General features: G+C 39.8%; 1 long non-coding RNA gene across 17 annotated transcripts in view; it reads left to right on the top strand.

Moving 5' to 3' along the window:
• The window catches only part of LOC130155336 (uncharacterized), a 114926-nt gene that overhangs the window by 59715 nt on the left and 32864 nt on the right, over nt 1–22347 (top strand). For 16 of the 17 annotated variants that reach the window (XR_008824026.1, XR_008824024.1, XR_008824033.1 and 13 more), the window contains exon 2: nt 13068–13179. This is a non-coding gene — a long non-coding RNA (uncharacterized LOC130155336). Of the gene's footprint in view, nt 1–13067; nt 13180–14316; nt 14374–22347 lie in introns of all 17 variants that reach the window. The other variant, XR_008824030.1, reaches the window with a different exon arrangement.

The raw sequence follows: 22347 nt of genomic DNA, 5'->3' as shown, positions 1-22347 counted from the left end.
GCTTTCAGATATTAAAAGAAGAAAAGGAATTCAGAATGCGCAATAAGACCTTCAAAGTTTCATGCATCTGACCCACCTATAACCGAAAAGAGGAGAGTTCGTGCCAGACTTCAGATGCAGAAGCTGAAGTCTCCCAATGTCACTGAAGTAAATCAAAGAAAGCCTTGAAAAGCTGGCAGGGAAAGTTGGGCATCTTTTCAGGCCAAATAAAAGCTTGGCTCAAGAGGGACTTGTGAAAATGAATACTTCATATTCTGAAGGCAACATACATTTACAGAAAATGAAATCTTGGTTAAAACACTTTTTGAATCATGTTGAAGTGTTCATTGTAAACTCAAAAGGTCTTTCTTGATTTACTTGACTCAATTTCTGAACTTTTTTTTCCTTCTGTTAATGGCAACCCATCGATCATTTGAGCTGTAATCAGATTTTGCAGAAGGCCACGGGCATCATTTTCAATCATTTAAACTTTGCCAGACTGCCTCTATTTCTTATGAATCACAGGGATTAATGCCAAAAGACTTTTCCCCTTTTAAAAAAATTAGCAAGTGTTGATTGCTTCTTTCTTATTACACCTGACCCACTTATCACCAATTAACCGTTACATGGAACCATAGAATGGTTTGAATTGGAAGGGACCTTAAAGGTCATCTAGCTCCAACCCCCCTTCCATGGGCAGGGACACCTTCCACCAGACCAGGTTGCTCAGAGCCCCATCCAGCCTGGCCTTGAACACTGCCAGGGATGGGGCACCCACAGCTTCTCTGGGCAGCCTGTGCCAGTGCCTCATCACTCTCACAGTGAAGAATTTCTTCCTAATATCTAAGCTACATCTGCCCTCTTTCAGTTTAAAGCCATTACCCCTTGTCCTGTCACTACAGGCCCTACTAAGAAGTCCCTCTCCAGCTTTTTTTGTAGGTCCTTTTAGGCACTAGAAGACTGCTTTAAGGTCTCCCTGGAGCCTTCTCTTCTCTTTTTTTACAGCTCAACAGACAAATGGCTGCTTGATAGTATCTAAGAAACAGTCACATCCAATTCTAGCCTCATCTACAAAATTACCTATGGGTCAGAACCTCAAAAATTATTTGGGTGTCTAAATTCCTTTGAAATCAATAGGAGATATTTTCCTAAACTGTGAATGTGTGGGTGAACAGTGTGAGTTTATAGCTAGAGGAAGTATGGTGTGTGTGTAAAATAAACTCCCAACAATATTGTTAATAGTAGTTATAGCAGTGGTAATTTGCTATTAGCTAACTCAGATGTAATATAAACGTTTTGCTCAAACCATTGTGTCAGTATAAACAGATCCCTGGAAACTTACAATCAGAGTCTTTGTTCACAGATCACTATAACTTCATGCTACTACTACATTTGTTGCAAAAGCACAGTTAAGTCGTCACTGAGTGTTTGTATGTGATGCTCATGTAATGCTTGACAGCTATGCTATCATCGCCTCTTAAAAATCAGAAACAACATAGTTAAAATAACACTGTCAGATGAGACTGACTGTCTCCCAGATGACTGATACCAGAGTCATCCATATAAATGATTACGAGTGGGGAGAAGTAGTTTTTGAATGTGCTGGTTAGATCATTCAGGTAATAGTGATGCAGCAAACAAAACCAAAACAAATGTACAAGGAAGTGTTTACTAAAGAAAGAATGGTGGATGACTTTGACTTTTCTCTGAGCACGTGTATCTGAACACAACATAGACCAAACTTTGCTAAGATTTGGTCACTTCTGGCCAGTTCTAGTAGTTACATCCTCCCTAGTCTTTTCTCTGGTTTGGGAGAGTGATGGCATGGAATTAGTTGAATGATGTTCCTTAGAAAAAAAACAAGATATCATCTCTGTTTAATGCACAGAAAACAGGAGGGAAAGATATTATGCTCTATTCTCTATCCATTGTCATTTTCACCTGTTTAAAGATCTCCTTCCTTTTCTAGCCATGGGTCAGCCCTGGGTGAATTATCTGATGTCCTTTCTCTCAGGTGTCTACACTTTTATGAAATAAGTTTCACATCCCCTGCAGAATGGGAACTCACCAGTGTTCCTCCTTTGTGGGCCAGATCCATGTCAGGAAAACTCTACCTGTGCTTTGAACCACTTTGTTCTGGGTCTTGTCCCTGGCCACAGAAGTCGCTGTGTAGAAGGGCTGTTTCAGTTGTAAAACAGTCATCTACGGAAGAAGGCCAGCAGAGGTAAGGACAATACAGGATTTATTTTCACTATATTGTGCCAAATAATTTCTATTCAGATCCTGAGAGAAAAGACTATTTAAGCACTTGGAATAGAGATGACTTCATACATCAGGATTTAATTCCCCTAGTCCTCCAGGGACAGTAAGTTTCTGGCCTGAAATGTAAAACTTGATTTTGTTTATATCTGGTTACTCAAGGAAAATGACAAGATTTTAAAAATTTCATTAATTAACAAGAACATCCAAGAATTAATTATATAATCCCAGATATTTTAACCAAGTTCTAACTTTCAAATAAGTGGCTTCTCAAGTCAAAATCCACATATGCTATCCTTTTAAACCACACTGCAAATACAATCTTAAAATGATTACACAAAATGCTGCTTTTCAGCTGATGTGTTTTTAAAGAATTTGAATCAGATGGCCTTTGCACTAGCGAAATGAGAAAGTAAGGCAGTCAGCTAAGCCATAGCTTTTTTTTCTTTTTTTCAGTACATGTAAAATTATGATTGCACAGGTAGAATATCAGCTGTATGTGTCAGGGTGATCAGTCACACAATCAAATGCAGGATCATTCTTTACCATAAATGCATTAAAAGAAAATCAGTCACATAGATTCGGCTTTCAACAGAGCAGCAGGCTGAGTTCTATTCATAACAAATCAGCTCACGCTCTGGGGGAAACTACAAATCACTCCCACAGCATTATGCATTAGATTGTCCTTTGCATCCCTCCAAGGAAGACCTAGTTTGAATTCACATGTATTCTCTCTGCTGTTGGGCTAACAGCGGTAGGTGGGGGCAGCAGAAAGGAGTAATCTCCTTGGAAGGACAGCTTGGTTTCTTTTCTGGGGGATGGGGTGGTGGTTTTTAGTAAGCAGGTTTTTTTTGTGGCAGGCAAGCATTGTAATTGAATGCACGGTAGGTTATCCAGGTTTAGGTTTATTGAATTTATTATGATTTAGCTGGAAATCTCCACTTTCTATCACTATGAATTCATCATTACTATTGCTAAGGCATAGTTTGTATTAGTGGCGGTGCATAAAACTCCTCACTGAACTTAGGACCAGTTGTACCAAGCATTAGGCAGCAGAAAATAGTAATAAATATTCAGTAGGAAACTGAAATGGTCAGGTCTCAGTCTATGCCTTAGGAGAGAGAATCAAAAGAGTTCCAAAATTCCCCCAAAAGCCATGGTTGCCTAGGAACATACATGCCTCCACCTTGAACAAGCAAAAGGATTATATTCATTTACATCTTGTAACCAAAGAGGCTAAATTACTCCTCTTCCTCTGCCTGCTCTGCAGCCTCAGCAGGAGAGTGCTGCTGTGCCCTGGCCAGCTGCCGGCCCCACACAGCTTAGAGGAACTGAGGAGAAAGATGGAGATTTTTGCTGGCCGGTCTCTGCTGAGTTCTTGCTGCCTCAGTCATCATGCTCACAGTATTTTTTAGCTACTTTAAAGCTAGCTCTGGTGCAACACCTCCTAAAAACATAGAATGAAGGACCAGGTGATGGCACAGCAGGCAGAGGTTCCTTGAGCATTGGGATGGGCTGTTGAGAAAGCTGTGGCTTCACTGCTGTGGCACAGCTACAGAAATCCCTGCTCGCTGCTGAGCGGGACTGGGGCGTTCAGACCCATGGCTGTGCTGAATGTGGCTTCTCACCATGTCACTCATCCCACTCTCAGGAGAGCTGCAAAAACAGGCAGCACAGCTTTGTGTGTGTCTCTAACGCCAGGTGCCTGTCCCAGTCCTCCTTCCTTCTCCTTCCTCTCTGCTTCCCAGGACAGCAGAGGGCTGGCATCACTTTTCAGCCCAGAGGGGTAACATTTACTTTTGCTTCCACTGCTGAGAAAACTTGAGCTGGCTCTGTGAACCCTGCGCTGTCCATGGGAGGGATGGATGTAACCTCCACAGATTTAGGCACCTCTCCAGGTGGACACTGAAGTGAATACATCAGGCTTTGAATTGCAGAGGCTCAGAGGTGGACACATCATTCGTTCTGCTGCCTCAGCTAAGAGGGTGATGAAGTCTGGTAGAAAGGTAGAGTGGGCAGCAGTCAGCGCTTCTCTTGGGCACCATTTCAGTGCCAATCACTAGAAGCTGCAAGTCTAAATTCAACTGTGTCAGCTACTTTGCAAAAGACTTTGCATCAATTACTGGATGGAATTTCCCTCACTGCTTTCTTAAACCGTGCACCTAACATCCTCTCCAGGTGCTGACCTCAGGTTTATGATGTGGTCTTCAGAAGGCGGCTTGACCACTCTTTTCATCACATCTTCTGGCTGAGAAGCCTTTTCTCAGTCTACAATCTACAATACAGCTCTGAGACACCCACCAACAGGGAGATCTGAATTTGTTACTGTTCCATCAAGAATACATGAAATGGAAGATGGGAAGTAAATATCTCCTTTGTTCAGTATCTTTACCATGAGACCCTCCTTTTCCAACCAGTTCAAACTCCTAAAGTGAAGATCTTGCACTTTAGATTAATGATGTGATGCAGACAGTAGATGAAATTAGTGAAGTAATAAGCAATTCCTGCAAGACCATCTGACCCATCAAATATGTGCCAACTGCACAGAGGATGCAGCTTCAACTTTATTTTCTCATTAACTCTCTTTATGGCCACAATGAATATGAAGCTAGAGCAAAAACATTGTTGACTGACACAAAGAAGCTATGGGTTCAATTATTCAGCAATGCCCCTATGAACTTCTGGAACCTGAACTTTATGGAAAGTAACTGATAGATCTGGTAATGTTAACATAAATATGTGACATAAATCCATGTGCAAGAAATTATCTCCATCAAGCATCAGAACATGGATTTTTCTTCCAGATGGTTCTTGACTTATCAGGAAAAATGGTAGCATCAGAAAATCAAGCTATCACTGCAAGCTGATATAGTTTTGCAAAAAATTCAGGTACTTAAAGGTCAAACTGCCTCAAAAGGTTAATTTGTTAGAACAGTAAATTTAAATGACATGTCTAGATTTGGGAATATCAGTATGTTTATTTTTTTTTGGTAAAACTGTTTTGTTTTCCAAATACTATCTTCTCTACATATGCATTTATCAACCTTTTAAAGATAGTTTGATTTTTATACCCACACACATATGCATAGAATACAAATAAGAAAAGAAAGAAAATTTATTTTCACCTGTTCCAAATATCAGAGGAAATAAAATGTTCAGAATGTTTCAAGGAAAAAAAAAAATAATCGCTTTTTACTTTAACACAGCATTAGATCAGCATCTGGCTCTCCTCTATGGAGGCAGCTGATAATTTCTAACAGAAGACAACCTCGCATGCCCTCCTGGCATTCACTGGCTTAAAAACCAGACATGTCAAATTAATTTTTTGTAATGTCTTTCCCTCAAATATTTAGAAATAAAGGTCAAATAGAATATATCAAACACTAACTTTAATTTTGTACAGCTCTGCCTTTGAAGACACAAACAGGGGAAGCCCTGTCTGCTTGAGTCTGTCCACATTTTGTACTGAACAAGCAGGAAGTGCTTCATGATACAAAAATGCCCAGACAGCGGTGTAATAGAAATACTTGGGTAGATAACTTAGTTAGTGTCAGAACTGCTTCTCAATTGAATCTTCTTTGGTGTTTTCCATGAAACATCAGGGAATCTAAATTTCTTCCCCAGGCATTGAAATGAAATTGATCACCTACTGTTTTAAAATCACTAATCTAATGTTGTGATTATTTAAAAATCTTTTGGAAGAAAGAGATGAAACAGAAATAGATTGAAAGCATTCTGGCATCTATGTGAGTTAATAAAAACTTACTTCCCCTTTCTGTGATTCCTAGTTGAATTCTGTATGAGGCAGGTTGTAACCTTTTTTCCAGCACCTGATGGAAATAGATTATATCATTGTCCTACCTTCAAGATCAAGACACCCACCTTCTGCCCCGTGACTCAATAGCAAGTAACAAGGGGAATGAGTTATGAAGCCACAGTACCTGGCTTGACTAATGAATTCTGTTGTTGTCAGAGTGCTCCTTCTAATGTACCGTGGAGAGTGTGAGAGGGGCACTAGAGGAAGAGGGAGAAAGGAGGTGGAAGTAAAATAATGTTTTTGTTGATGAAGAATCAGAATTGTTTTACCATCCATACGATGGGCATGCTTAAGCTATGTTGCATAGACTGATATATTACTGCTTTGGAAATGAAGTAAGAGAAATCTTAAGAGGTCCTGAACATTTTGATGGAGGGAAAAGGCAACGAGGTGATCATAGTAATTTCTAATATGAATGAAAGACAAAAAAATCTTTATAGGCAATGAGACTCCAGCTGCTTAATCAGCATAATTTTTTTATGCCTGTGCATGGCTAATATTTGTCAGTAGGATGTCTTCTCTTCTTTAGTACATGAAGGTGTTGAGTAGTGAAAAGTAATCTTTGTAATAGTAAAACTGAAGAGCACAGTCACCTGTTCAGACCGCCACCGCTCATGACTCATGCATTTCAATCCTGTTTCAGTAGCATAAACTGAGCTCCTAGGACAGTCTTCAACAGGCTCAAATGCTTCTTGAAACAGTTTCAGCCACTACAGACCAATGCTTTATTATAGCTACAGATAAGATCAAAGTGGACTTATCTGAAACACCTTTCCAGCTTTGCCCAGGTTATGGGTTGTCATGGTTTAACCCTAGCTGGCAACTAAGTACCACGCAGCTGCTTGCTCACTCCCCCCTTACCCAGATGGATGGGGAGGAGAATTAGAAAGGAATGTAAAACTTGAGGGTTGAGATAAGAACAACTTAATAAGTAAAGCAAAAGACATGCACACAAGCAAAGCAAAACAAGGAATTTGTTCACCACTTGCCATTGGCAAGGATGTGTTCAGCCACCTCCAGAAAAGCAGGGCTTCATCATGTGTAACAGTTACTTGGGAAGACAAATGCCATAATGCCAAAAGTCCTCCTCTTCCTTCTTCCTCCCCCAGCTTATATATACTCAGCATGTTGTCCCATAGTATGGGACACCTCTTTGGCTAGGTCAGGTCAGCTGTCCCGGCTGTGTCCCCTCCCAATTTCTTATGCCCCTCCAGTCCCCTCGCTGGAGGGCCTGAGAAACTAAAATGTCCTTGACTTAGCACAAACACCACCCAGCAACAACCAAAACCATTGGTGTATTATCAACATTGCTTTCACACCAAATCCAAACCACAGCCCTGAACCAGCTACTAAGAAGAAAATTAACTCTATCTCAGCCAAAACCAGGACATAGGTGACCCCACACAGATGGACTTGCAGTTTCAGTTGCATTAATGCAGACAGACCAACCAATGCCAGACTCCAAAGTGGAAGCTGACAGGCTCCCAAAGCCCGTATCTGGCTGTCCTGGCCGAGAGCCTAGGGATTCATACGGGACTCCTGTGAAGTCTGGCACAGTAGGAAGGCTGCCAGACCACACACAGAAACCCTGGATGCTTTGCAGGACCCTGTCTTTAGTGATTGTAGTGGATTTTGTTGGAGACTGACTATGTATGGGGGGCCCAACACTTATTGCAATTCTGTATGGCTAGGTAGTGGCGGGAATTTAAATGATGTTGCCTCATTTTTGCTATCCCTTTGTGGTAAAATAATTTGAGAGCTAATGAAGACAAAGAGGACTGTAAATGTAGTGGTCCTGGACACACATAGGATAGGCTTCTTTGTCTTCGGTGATAACACAGACTGTCCCTGAAGACTTAAATCAATGTGTAGGAGTTCCAAAGCTGAATTAGATTTGGTTGTTTCCTTTCCTCTTTTTGCCCAGTAACTCAGAGGACAGAGCACTGGAGATGCATGGTCAGCTCTTTCCTATCCCTGCTTCAGAAGTTTGTATGGGTAAGGCTGCCCAAATGCAGTATGTTTCAGTTAGTGAATAACCTTCCAAGTGCCGCATGAGTGCTGCCCAAACAGTACCAGTCCTTTTTTGGGAGGAGGAGGAGAAGAGCCTAAAAGAAGAACAGAACAATGGAAATCAAAGCAATTCAGAGGGGATTTTTCTGTCCACATCACAGGAACATGTCAGGCAGGTTTCTGAGAGCAAAGTGTAGCAGCAGGCTGAGATAGTAACATTTCTGCTAAGTCTCATACATGAGACATGTCAAAAGGAACAAACCAAAACCAAACCACACAAAAAACAACCCCCCCCCCCAAAAAAAACCCTACATAGATCTTGTCATTGAAGTTCATATCATGCTAAGTACATTCATTATCCTACAAAAAAGTGCTGAGGACACTTATTTGTGTACTGAAATTAACAATTGATTTTTCATCCAATACCCACACCAACAAATTAAAGGAAATACCAGCTCTGATAACGTTTAATTGGGGAGGGTTATTACTGAAACAAATGGAAAAGCATGTCTTCTGTATCATACAAAATGTTCTGTTCAATCTGAAATATCTTTTTCATATTCTTGGCTCATAAGTAAAGCCAAGGAAATTGTTTGTAATATTAATAACCCACTGGAGTTTTTTGACCTAGTAACCCAGTGGATAGTACAGTCACATTGTAAACTCTATTCCTGGATTTAATCCCTTTCCATTCCCATCTGGGAATACTATAGACAGAAGGCTGTCAAGTCTGATAACTTCTTGTGTATGAAGGACAACCTGGTTCTGAGTCCTATTCGAAAACCCATGGCCAGGCAAAAGTCTCTCCCATAATACAATAAAAAGAACTCACCACTAAGAGGAAACTCATATGGGTGGGTTGCCAATCTTGTGCTTAAATTGCTGTCTTCTGCATCTCTTATGTCTTTGCAAATTTCCATTTCAAATTCTTATCAATAATCTTATGTATCTTGGCTATTGAGGGCTATACCATGTAAGACCTTTTCTGGGAGCAGACAAAGTCCCTGACATCCTGTTTCCCAGCTGGGCATTCTGTACATCTTTCTACACACCTTGTGGCTGCATCTGATACAGTGCTAAGCAATCCTTTTCTAGTGAAAGTTTTCTATTTTTAAGCATATTGCTGCTTTAAGAACAGGGAGTTTTTTCAAGCTGAACCCCATAGCCAGATGCTCAGCATATTACAAGTCAACATATTGTCTATAATGTTTATCAACTGACAAATGTACACTCAGAAGTAATATTGTAACCATGATCTGAAGCAGATTGAGAAAGAGAATATGCATTGACTTTATGAAAAGGAAGTTGGGCTTGCTGTTTCATACTGTTACTATTCTGGTTTCGGTGAATCTTTTTTTCAGTGTCAGATTCTCATCTCTTCTGTCCTGTTGAATCAGACCATTCAGGTCTCAAATTACTGACACAAGTTGCTGTCTACAGTACCTTTTCTATTAAATCCCCACTAATCCTCAAAACCTCTTGAAAGGTTGTCCTTTTACCTTCTCTCTCAGAAAGTACTGCTGAAGCCACTAGTTTGATAATTGAGGATTTTCTTTCTCTTCAGAGGAGGCTTTTATTTTTGCCATCACAACAAATGAACTTCTCTGATGAGTGCAGGAAACAAACTTCAAACAGGTATTGACCAGGAAATTCCTTCAAACGTACTCCCCTGTAAGCTAGATCTTTGGCTGGTACAAATTAGCATGCTTCCTGCAAAGTCTGCAGAGCTGTAACAGCTGCAGGTCTGGAGCAGAGCTCGCTCCCACCCTTCTTAGTGAGTGAAGAATTGTTCTTCACAGTATGTTCTGCAATGTTTTAGCTGCAGCTATTCTTCAATGTCTGTTTTGTGCTAAGAACAGTTTGATTATTTTTCCCCTCCAACTCCCCCCATTGATCAGACAAAGCGTTGCTTTTAATTAAGTTTTTTACTTACTGGAGATATGTAGCAAGTATGGAATTATTTGTTACTTCTCCTATTGGGGTGCAAATCTATGGGATTTGGAGACAGTCATAAGTAAAGGACAGCACAGAGAGGTACTGGAATGCTGAAGGCGTGGAAAGAGAGAAGGTCAAGAAAGAATTTATTCTCCAGAGCTGATTGGCAAAAACCCTGGGTTTTTTTGTTTGTCTTTTTCTGTAGCTGATGCTTACACTCCTTCCAAGTATCACCATTTTCAGCTCTTTCTCAGGACCCTAGAATTTTAGCAATAGCGTATTCCCCCTTGCTCTGTTTGTATGATGCTCTGGGTTTGTTTGGTTTGGTTAGGGACTTTTTTCTTTTCTTTCTTTTTTTGTTTTTTTTTTTTTTTTTCTTTAGTATTTTGACAAAGCACTCAATCGTCTGTAGTGTGTATGTGCCTGTGTCAAGGGCATCTGCTTCATTGCTGGACATTAAGTGGAGTGGTTGGGGTTTGTAGGCTTACTTTAAATCATGTGTGGGCTTGCTGATTCAGTTTGGTTTCCTCTGTGCTCATGTTCCTGTATAATTCCTCATTATATACGAGTCACCTATTATTGTTCCTTTTTGTATACTTTCTCCACAGCAGAGAGGAATTAAAGAAAAGTTCTGGCTCAATGGAATTGCTCTTTTGATCATGTTTTGCTTGCCCACACTAAGCCCAGGGGATTCGAATGAAGGAGAGCGAGGGAGCGATGGCATTGTCCCTCCTCTTCCTGGGCCAAGCTACAGTCTTAACACAGACACTCAACATGCAAGTGTCCTTTGATGTCTTCTAGCTCTAACCACAAGCAAGGGTTGGTGATAACCTGCATGACATTAAATAGAGATTTCTTTAGGGTGGAAAGCAATGATTTTTTTACAACTCCTTAAGTTTTGAGGAGTCTTTAAGGATTTTCATCTCCGTTGAGAAACAGAAGCTGTATTGAACAAGAGGCAACTTTCTATATCTTTTCCCCATCTGCAGTGAGCACACTAAAATTTTTCTTACTAGGACCAATTGTAAACATCAAGCATAATCATATATCAACATAAGACATGCTTTTGGAGCTCAGACCAGCTTCCTCAATGTTTCTGGTAGGACCCCAGAATAATTTTGTCTTATGTAACATCAGAATTCCTTTGTTGTCTGGTTACGTTTATCTAGCAGGGGGTACATGGGAAAGTCTCAGAAGTTTCTTATCTCAATTTGTATTTAGGGTCTTGAAATTCTTCTTCATTAAAAGCTGCATTGATCTTCTGGATGTAATTACATCTGTCTTCCTGTAATTATTAATTTCTTAATAGCTTTATGAAGGGCTCCTTATTCCATCTTAAGTGCCATTTGGACGCCCTTTTTCCTCTTACACAGATTGAATCAGTAATAATAAAGTTTACAGAAGTTCAGCAAGTGCTCTACAGATATTGCATGCAGTGATCATTTCACTCACCTGTGAAATGCAGCCATCTCTGGAGTGGAAGGCACTGAATATTTTAATAGAATCTTGTGAGTATAGGATGACTTTATGAAAGAACAGGATTAAGAAGTGTAAGTAAGCAACTCAGATTTGTACTAAACTTCTGGGTCAAAGAACTTGCTGTTTCTGATCCCAACTCTGGAAATATAAGTTGGAGGCTCCTTGTCAGGAGGAGGATTTCCTTTATGGTCTGATACATCAATGATCTATCTCATCTTAGATATCCAAAACCTGAGACATTCAACAGTATTTGTGTCTTTGTAACTATGTTGACCAGGTCAACCTGCTGATTTTATTTAGCTGTTAAAGACTGATTCTTTTCTGACTGGAAAGACCACCACATTGGACCACATGGCAACAGAAAGGTGCTTTATTCTCTGAATGGGGAAAGGGGAATTGCCTGTGACCCAGCCAGAGGGGAATGGCCCTTGGCCCTCTGCCTGTAATACAATGGTGCTGTTTCTGTTATCAAATTGCTTCTGTCAACACCCTGATGTAACTGGTATTTGTTAACCCATAATTAATGGTCTATTGCCATGTCTGTCACATAATAGTAGTTCTTTAGGGCACCTGGAGGATTATCATAAATGTTCAGTATCATTTGATAGAAAAAACACCTACGTATTGATTGACAGAATCCCTAACTTTCTTTGCCTTCCTCAAATTCCCTTCTGGTTTTTATCTGCTCACAAGAAGTCCTACTGATTTCCACTTCTGCATTTTGTTGCCCAAGGGATGAAAGTAGTCAGAGAACCTGTGAAATTTCCTTCCCTTGTGTGGGCACAATACATCTCTAGTTACTGAGAAAGGGTAAAGTGTTCTCTTTTCAGGGTTTCTGATTTTCCCTCTTCCCTTGCCGTCAGCAGGAGGGTAATTCCAGTGCCCGGGCAGGCACAGCCATAACAGGCAAATACATTGTGCTTGCCCCCACACCACATCCCTACCTGGGGCAGTAATGAGGAGAGAAGCCTCACAGCCTGCTGACAGCCGGCTGCAGAAAGCACCCCTGGGCAAGTCAAAGTGACACTGATCCCCTGCCACGGTGCTGCCTTTGCAGAACGGTGTTCTTTGGCATCAGGGGGACACTTTGGATGGGCTGTCACAGGCATCAGGAAATCTCAGGGAAGAAAGAAATCTGAAGCACAGAAAGGTAGTAATCAGCTCTGGGTTGATCTGCATAGATGTGGTTCGAGGGGACAATTAATGTTACATTTTAGATGTCAGTGGGTGCTCCTTCTGGCCATGGGTGCACTCACCTTCCTGGCAAGAGCATACATTTGCAGTCAGTGGAGGTTTAAGAGGTATTTCAGTCCTTGGTCTCACTGTTAAATCTTCATTTGCGATGGCACTTCCCAAGATATAGACTTCTCTCAAAACTCTCTTCTGCCAAAAGCCCCACTCCACCTTTTCCATGAAGGGTACGGAGGGCAAGAAGATAATAAATACCCATCATACTTTCATAATTTATTAGAGACAACATCACTGGGTTTAGAGTGCCAGCAGTATAGACAGATAACATCAGTATGGCTACACTTATTTGAAATTTTTTAGATCATAAAGCAATAACAGACTACTTGCACTTGCACAGGTCTCAGCAACATGCCTGAGAAGTTGAACCTCCTGCCTCACCCTGAAATCCACAGTATGACAACCGAGTTGCTGTGTTGCACATGGAACTTGCAGCCTTAGCACAAGACTGGGTAAGCTCTGCACTACTAACCCATCACTACTGTCCAGGCTAGGCATAGAAAGAAAACAACTGCCTCTGCTGCCCAGCCCGCTAAGTTTGGGGAAATGCAGCTAATGTGTATCTGTACAATAAATACCAGCTTTAGTGCTTTGAACCAGCTCAAAAAAGTTGGCAACAAAAGAGTTCTTTAAAAGTTTCACTCTTTCACATACTGCAGTAATTATACAAAGTCATGACAAACCCTACATGCAAAGGAAAAGTGCAAATATTCTTTGAAAGTTCTTGCCAAACCCTACATGCAAAGGAAAAGTGCAAATATTCTTTGAAAGTTCTTGACCTACTTTGGGACAAATGGGTTTCCTTTTGCATCCTTTAAATAAAACAAAACTATTGCCTTGCCTTTGTTTAGCTTTCCCTGCTAATATCAGTTAGGATTTAGTCTGACTTTGATTAAATGTTCAGTGAGATTCTTTCTCTTTGTTTAAACTGTAATGAATGTAACCCCCTGGTCATTTACTGACCCATGGAACAGCACAAGGACAGGTTTCTTTTGCTGTTCCAATGGCTCCCACTCAAGCTACTGAGGTTACAGTTGCTTCTTAGGATGCTATACCTGTTTTTTCCAGACAGATGCTAGGTATTTGCCTGTGCTCTAAATACCTGCAAAAGCAGTACAGATCAGCTTTAGGGAAGTGGCACACAGGTGAGCCTGAAGGAAGACACCTTGCCATTCAGGAAGTCTTGTTACCTTGGGCGTACAGCAACTGTTCAGCACCCAAGTTCAGAGTGCACCCAGGGAGAGCTTATATCTGCTTGCAAAGAGCCTTTCACTCTGTTACCTGTTTGCAGCCACATTCTGTCTTGCTGAAGCTGATGGGTTTTTTGGCATGGATTAGATAGGAGTATGGCCACACCAGTGTTCTTGGTGCTAAGGTGTCCAGGAGGACTGGCAGCAGTTTTAATATGTTAAGAGACAGATTAAGAGCCTATCCTTGAAATCACGTTCTATTCTACCCTACTGACCATCTCTTAGCTGGCAGGAATTTACTTTTTTGAACTATTTAAGCTATTTAATAAATTTAATTTTATTTTTAGTTTGAAGGGGGGGGTGTGTTATTTTGTTTGTGGGGTTTTTTTTTCTTTTTAGTGGAAGACCATTAAGCAACTGCAGTAAATAATGTCAGGCTGTCGTTGAATACTAAGGGTTTGGATTTTTTTTTTTCTTTAAACTGGGAATATACATAACATTTTATATGGGGGTTTAGGTGTTTTAGAAAGCCAAGACTGATGCTTGGGTTGACATTAAAAAATAGGTATTGCTTTACTTTGTGTTATGTATATCAATAATATATTTCCATAAAAGATAGATGCTTCTTTTTGTTTGCATGCAGGGTAAGGCATTGTTTTCACCATGTATTTAGATTAAGAGCATGTGTCTGTGTGTTTGAAAACAAAATGAGTCTGGACTCAATACAACTTACTTGCTTGGAAATATTTAATGGAGCTCAATGTGAGAACTGCTCCAAGAGAAGGTTTGAAAGAGGGTGTCCTTTTTCTGAACAGGTTGCAGCTGAAGCACAGGAAAGGGAGTAGCAGAAAGATGTGGACCTAAATATTACAGTAGCACTGTTCCCAAATATGACAGGCATTTAAAATCTTTCAGCTATCCCCTGATGTGAGTTATTTCCCTGTCGACATCAGCTCTGGTGCAGGATTGTAACACTGCACCTGGATTCAGGTTTTTGAGTTCTGGTCCTGTTTCTGTCGTTGATCCCCAGTGCGTACATGTAACCCAGCCGCACCCACATCCATCCTCCATCTAATCTTCCCAGCCTTCTAATGGGAAGGACCGAGCAGCCCTTTTGCAAATGTGTCAGAAGGAAGGGTTTTGAGGTAATGACAGTTACTTTTCTTCTGATCAAGACTAAAACCAGAAAATGATGGGGAGAAAGGGGGTGGAATTATGTTATGCTTGGACAGATTTAAAAACGCAAAGAAGAAATAGGAGCTATTTCAGCATTCAATGTTACATTTAAATCTGCAGAATGGATGCCCAGAATCCAGTCTGAAATGAAAAATCAAAGAAGCCTTGCTACACATTTCCATTACGTATTATCAAACCTTCCCCAGACCCTCTTCCCCAGTGAAATCTCAGCTGAACGCACATGGGGTATTTCTGTAGACAGAAATTTCATTTCCACAAAATGACATTCTGCATTTCCTACTTTATTTCATCTATGTTTTTCTTGAGCAGAGCTAATCTAATCACAGATTGACAGGACGTATAAGTATTGCCATAATAATAACAGTAACTAGAAGGACTATATCAAGTGTGTCTGCTTGTTTAGCCATACTATACTCGTAACATGTTTTAAGCCTTTTGCCATTGTCTCAATTCCTAATAGAGCTAGAAGGCAGCATCTGCAACTAAATATTTCTCAACCCTAAAATAAACTTCATGGAATGAAGCAGCAACCCTGGAGATAGCCATTTAGGTCATTTTTCAGGACTCTATGATTGGTGTTTCATCACAAAGCTTCTTGTATTTACTCCCAATATTATTTTGCTTGATTGTGTTCTTGTCATTGCAGTTCTTATTCTAATATGCTTCACATATTTTCCTTGGAATATAATCCTCTTCTATGTGGATTTGTGCTAGCAAGCTTTTCCAAATGCAATTTATTTTTCAATTGGTTTAACAAAGAGCACAGTCATCTACCTGGTTTAAATGAGCTCATTAGGAAATTAGAACTTTTAGCTGCTTTTAGAATGTAGTTTCTATTATTTTTAGTCAACTCTTTTCTTTTTCTTCCATGCCAAACTCATTGGTCTGTAATATAATAAATTATGCACACAGACAAATGCACTGAAACAAAATTACCTTTCTTCTCTGTAACAGATTAGTTTTAATTTGTGCATACAGTGGTCTGTCTTCCTGTTGATGTATCCTGAGGATAGGGAAGAAATTTATGACAGTCCTACTGAAAAGGCTAATGGAAGTCAGAAGCATTTTCCTGCCCTGTGGCAGGTTTCTTGGAACCAAGAATAAAATTGGAAAGTGTACTGTGTTGTGATGCTGGACATTTAAAGTCAATTCCTAAGAATTTTCAGCCAAAGGACTGTACTGCCATCTTTGAAACTTTGATTGATTTCAATGACTGTGGAAGAGTGTTTCATATAAAGCATTTTTACCAAGATTTAGGCAAATGGAACTTTGGAATGAAATCATTAACAGAACTCATCTAATTTAGGAGTTTATCATATTAATCAACATTTTCCCTCTCCCCCCCCCCCCCCCCATCCATTTCCAATGTGGTATCAGAGTACTTTTTAAACTCTCCATGACTTATTTTTATCTTGTTAAGTTCCTTCAGCTCTAGAGAAAAAATGTTGGATCATCAGTTGTAATACTTCATTTTTAAACAAATGATACACATTTTTCTCCCCAAATCTTCTAGATTTAATCTCTTTTTCTTGTAATAAAACAAGCCAACTGTATCTTATGAATCTATTTTAAGTGGAGCTTGAAATACTTCAGCAATGTGATTACTTAATCTGTGTATAATTTTACCTAGCATATTCTTCTGGACCAAGTTCAGACTGACATCTAAGCACCTGACAGTCTGAGAAAGACACCTTGGTGAGAGTCAAACCTAAAAGCTCAGATGTTAAGAATGTTTCATTTACTGTAACCTTGGTAAATATGGATACCTTAGATGTATGGTAAACGTGTCCTGCTCTGCATCAGGAAATGTGAGTTTAAGTTTCACTTTGCATTTGTTTGAAGAAGAAAGCTCAGCTGCTTTGCTGGGATCCCAAAACATCACAAAGCACCTTTCAGGACTAGGACTTTTGGCCCATATTTGCTAAAATAATTCAGAGTACCTTATTCCTACTGGCAGAAAATTGTCCAAGTTTATTAGGAGCCTTCACATTATCAAAATCAGTGGGGTACTGAAGGGCTAAATAATTCCATGATCTTAGTCTTTTTTCTCTTGTTCTTCACCATCCTGTTTGGAATAAAAAAAATGAAGATAATAGCAGGTTTTTCTGTCACAGAAGGACTGGGAGGATAGACATGTTAAAGATTATGAGATGATCTCAGTGAAGTGGGCCCTGCAAGTTTTATTTTTTTAAACATAATTAACATATTCTGCAAGACAAGTATGCATACGCTCACTTTAACATGCTTTGCAGTAGAAGGAAGAATAGAATGTGTGCTTAATCTGAAGCTCATACTCAAGTGCTTTGTTGAATCAGGCTCTGTATTAACAATCCAGCCTCTTCTAAATAGTGTTTTCTATTCCTATGTTCCTGACCAGACTGAGCAATGTACTCTTTAATTACATCAGAGCCACTGAATATCAGCATTCAGCTCAGCCACAGGTAATGCTTCAGATTTCACTGTCCTCTTATCTAACAGATGTGACATCTTTACATTAGAGTATCTTATTCCCTAAATAACAAGCCTCCCTTATAATTAATTATATATGAAAAAGCAAGAAAACACAGCTCAGAAATATATTTTTTCCAATAAAGCTGCAGAAAGAACAGAATTGCATTTTTAAATCAGACTGAAATCAGGCTCAGAATTATACATCTTCTCACTTATGGAGACACTTCATGGAAAGTGGAATGAAATTCATAAGAGCATAGCTCTTCTGATATTTCATTTAAATCAGTGGAAAACACAGGTGCTCAAAACTAGGCTGACTTGGAGACCTGTCTTTGAGTTTGGACGTCTTATTTTGCAGGCAAACAAGATGACTACTGAACTGTTTCTGTGTAGTGAGCAGATGTCAGATCAGGGAATAAGCCTCATAAGCTGCAAGAGGCTTTCATCTGAGAGATGTCTGTAGAAATATCACCCATATCTGATAGTCAGGGAGATGAGTAAGGACTGGGTCCCTTCCCCTAGCAAGGATTTCCTGAAATGATTCCTGAGCTGACAAACACTCAGGCTCAATTCAGAGGAGTAGGGGCAGAACTGGGAAGGATTTCACGGCTGCTAATAGAAAGAATTACTGCCCTAAAGAATAGAGGGATCTAGAGGTCAAGTGAAGGAGAAAAATATCAGCTGAAAGAAGGGACAGGAATAAAAATGACACAAACTTTTGAAGGTTACTATGGAATTTAGATACACAACTCCTGTTTGTGTCATGGGCTGCATATCTCAGGCTATGTGCACCACTAGGATGTGGCACAGGCTTTAGGTCTCATATCTGCTGTAAAAATCCTCAAATTCCACCTTAATTCAGTTTGCAGAGATTAATCAGACTTCTCCAGAGCTGTGAAAAGATCACTACTATAGCATTGAGGCTGAAAAATTACCAAACCTGCAACTTCACTTATCATGCAAGTCCTGTGCAGACACAGAGTAAGTGACATTACTGTCTTGTTCACCTAAACTTTTCAGAAAACATTTAAAAAGGAGGAGAAGGGTCTCACACTTGTGCCTTTAGCCAAAGAGAATAGGGAGTACAATTAAAGGCAATATGAAAACAGGGTTTGAGCCAGCAGCTCGACTCTAACCTGACTTTATCTGTTGGTGACACAAATTGGCATCCTCCCCTTGATAAATTAAATCAAGTTTTGATGAAATATACAGATCAATCAAGTTGTGTATTTAAGGTTTCTTGTATAAGCAATGTGAAACAAGACAATGTATCCAGGCCTACTGTGCTCTTTATAAATCCTTTAGCATGTTCCTACTTGGAGGTATACCTTTTACAGGAATTGATGATTTGGAATGGGTTCATCATTCATTTCACTACAAAAAAGAGCAGGAGGGTAGATATGATAAATTGGTAACTACAGGCATCAACATATTTTTAATGCTCTTGATCAATTGCTTCCCTCAGACTTTGTCTGCAGTGCAGGGTGGTTATGGTAGTCTACAGGCTTTAATATAAAGAAGTGTTTAAACTAACAGTTGTGGGTTTTCTACATTTTACTGAGTAGATACAGTACAATTTAAAATCTACAGTATCCTTAAAAAGCCCATAATGACTGCATTTAAACTGAGATGAGACTGCACTGTCAGACTTGCACAACGATAAGTGTCTGTCACACTGTTCAGTCTTGCTGCCCCACTATGTTGTACTAATTCCTGCTTTGTAAAATCTCTCTAGTAAATTAAGATGCTCCGTTCCCAGTTTATGGCTGAGTGGCAAGAAGCTATAGGTATGCCACCAAACTTGCTGTTGAACAATTCTTACATTTTTCATTATTTTCCTACAATGAAATCCCACCTAATAAATCCCCTCCTCTGCCAGTCTCCTGGAGATGTTTTCAGAGATATTCTGCTTTCACATATATTTCATAAATCTTTCTCCTAAAGGCTTAAAGTAATATTCACATACATATATTCCAAATGGCTTTTATAAAAAGGGCTTCCTTTTCTGTTTGAACCACTCCGTTTCTTTTTCAGATCTCCCCTCAGCTCGATTTCTGTCACTGTTATCAGGACACAAGGTTCATTGAAGTGAACAAACATTAAAAGGCTTTGCATTACCCCTTTCTCCTTTGAGATGACATTATCTTACCTGAATTAGGCTATGTATGCTCTAGGCAATGAGAGATGATCTAGGGGTAACAGTGGCACAGATCATACAGTCAGATTAAGAAAGTGGGACTAGTCTGCAGAAACAGAACAGGGTGTTTCAGAGACAGCATCATGCAAGTGCCCCTGTACTACTTTGGGACGAAGTCTGCAGCTCTGAGCAATGTTAGGCAGTTGTATTGTGTTGGTTATTTCTAGCTCCAGCATTTGCACATCGCATACCATTGTATATGTCCCTGTGGTTTTCGGAGGCCCCTGCTATCATAACAATCTGTTTAACTCTCTGGAGCAAGGCAAACAAAGTACAGAAAATACTGTGTGCCAAGTCCTGTTTCTGAAGTGTGATTTTTTGGAAGACATCAGGAAATGGCAAAAGTTCTTTTGTATAAATAGTCTTAGGTTTTGTCTCAGCATTGTTTAAACAAAAAGGTAAGAAAGGGTACCGTGCATACAGGGAAGCTCAGTTTCCCTGTGATGCCCAAAGCCAAAACCTCCCTTGGAGCACTTTCAACCTAGCTACACCAAGTCATGCTTTGTTGTGGCCCATTGCTAGAGATGCACCTTTTTTGAGGCATCAATACTACATTCATTAGTGTCACACAGAGATGTGTGTTGCCACGAGATCTTGTGAAGGCTGTAGATACAGAGAAAAATGCTAATGTCTTATGTTGAACTACTTTCAGTTGCAGTGTTGTGAGAGTAAGAAAATGTTGCTCACATCAATGACTACTTAAAGATTGATCTTCAAATAGTCTGTTCCTTACGGAAGAGCTGAATGCATGACTCAGAAATAAATATGTTTAAAAGCTCCTCTGCCATTTACTTGTTACAGAGGATTGGATCATACATCTTGTGTCTACCTAAATTACCCAAGTTTGAAAGGTGAATAGATACTTTCCCAGGAAGCTAAGAATTAAACACCTTTCTCTCTCCTTCATCACAAGCTCAGTCTTTAATTCATCTTATATCCACTACTAGTCAGGCACATGCCAAAGTGAAATGCTCAGTTCCCACAAATGCACTTTATTTCATAAAGTCATATGGTTGGAAAAAATTTCAAGTGGTCATTTAATTCATCCATCTGTGCTAGTGTTAAATCTAATGAGAGTTGTCCAGTCTGCCCTAAAACACTTTCATCCTTGTTACCTTCCCAGGATGTCCATCTCAGTCCTTCATCTTCCTTTCTGTTGGAAAGTTCCTCTTTAAAGGTAATGTGAATCTCACTTACCCAGTTCACATGTTAACCTACAACGTGGAGAACATACTCTTTTTTTTTTTTTTTTTTTTCCACAATAGCTTTTTAGAGACTGCTACTCTATTTCCTCCTCAAAATTCTCAAACCTGCTTTTTTCCATTAGAGACATGTTTTTATGTGTATTCTTCTCAGATGATAAATATTTTTTTCATTCATTGCTGAAAACTGCTCAAAGTATTCCTGCTGAGCAGTGTTCCTGCTGTATTGAACGAAGGAGACTGTCTTCACAAAAGGTGGATTTCATGTTTATATGTGCTGATATTTGTGTAAGGGGCTGATCGTAAATGACCTTGAAACCGTTATCTTCATCTGAACTATATCCTCTGTTCAGAGAGCTTGTAAATATAATCTCATTTACCCTATGCTGAAGTTATTAATAATTTGCAGTTTTCTTAGGTGTCTTGTGTCTCTGTCCCTGTCTCTCCACCTCTTTGGGGATCTGTGTTTGTTTGGAGCTTTGCTAACTGATTATGTTAGTGTTCTCCAGGATGGCATGTTCCAGCACTTGAAAACTCACAGGATTTGCATGAGAAGAGTTTCTCATCCTGAAAATCAATGGTTTAGGTGCATAAAACACAATCAATCAACATATGCAGGAGATGTACCTGTTTCTCCAACAGTACATTAAAACCAGCAGAGTTTTTGAGTCTGTAACTATGACCAGGACAAAGGAAAAGTCTGAAGAGCTATGAAGACTTCTTCCTTCCCACAAGGGTTGATCACTGTCCATGCAGATGATTTGTCTCTGGGGCAGGTGCTGGTTTCTGAGAGGAAAGAGCTCAAGGAATCATCAAGAGGCCACTGGTATATAGTGCTTAAGGGTTTGCCTTCCATTGTAGCACTGCTTAGGTTTTACATATGCAGCTGAAGAAATATGTATTTCTGGTGGCTCTGCGATTCAGTGAGGATGGAAATAGCATTTGAAATTTTGAATGCAAACCCCAACAGAAATGACATCCCAGTGTGAAGCAGGCGCATTTGTTATTCATTACTGGCAAGCTGGATATCTGCTACCTCACAGCTTTGACTATTAACAGTGAGCTGCTTAACTGAAACAAGACATGCATGTGAGCGGATGTCAGTTTTCTTTTCCAGTCTGGAAATGCCAACATTTCCCTCAACTAATTTCTCTGGCTGGGTAAGTTTACAGCTTAATTTATGCCTAGACAGCAATCAAATTTTGATTCAAGGTGCTAACTTCTTTCTCCTGCCACTCTCTGTAACTCTCCACTCCTGACAGAGGAGGAGATATTAGAATTATAGAATCATTTAGGTTGGAAAAGACCTTTAAGATCAAGTCCAATGGTTAACCCAGGACTGATAAGTCCACCACTAAACCACATCCCTAAGCACCACATCAA

The sequence above is a fragment of the Falco biarmicus genome, chromosome 9, assembly GCF_023638135.1.
Source record: "Falco biarmicus isolate bFalBia1 chromosome 9, bFalBia1.pri, whole genome shotgun sequence".
NCBI lineage: Eukaryota > Metazoa > Chordata > Aves > Falconiformes > Falconidae > Falco > Falco biarmicus.
Note: the sequence above shows the minus strand (reverse complement) of the source record. Positions and strands in the feature narration are given on the sequence as shown.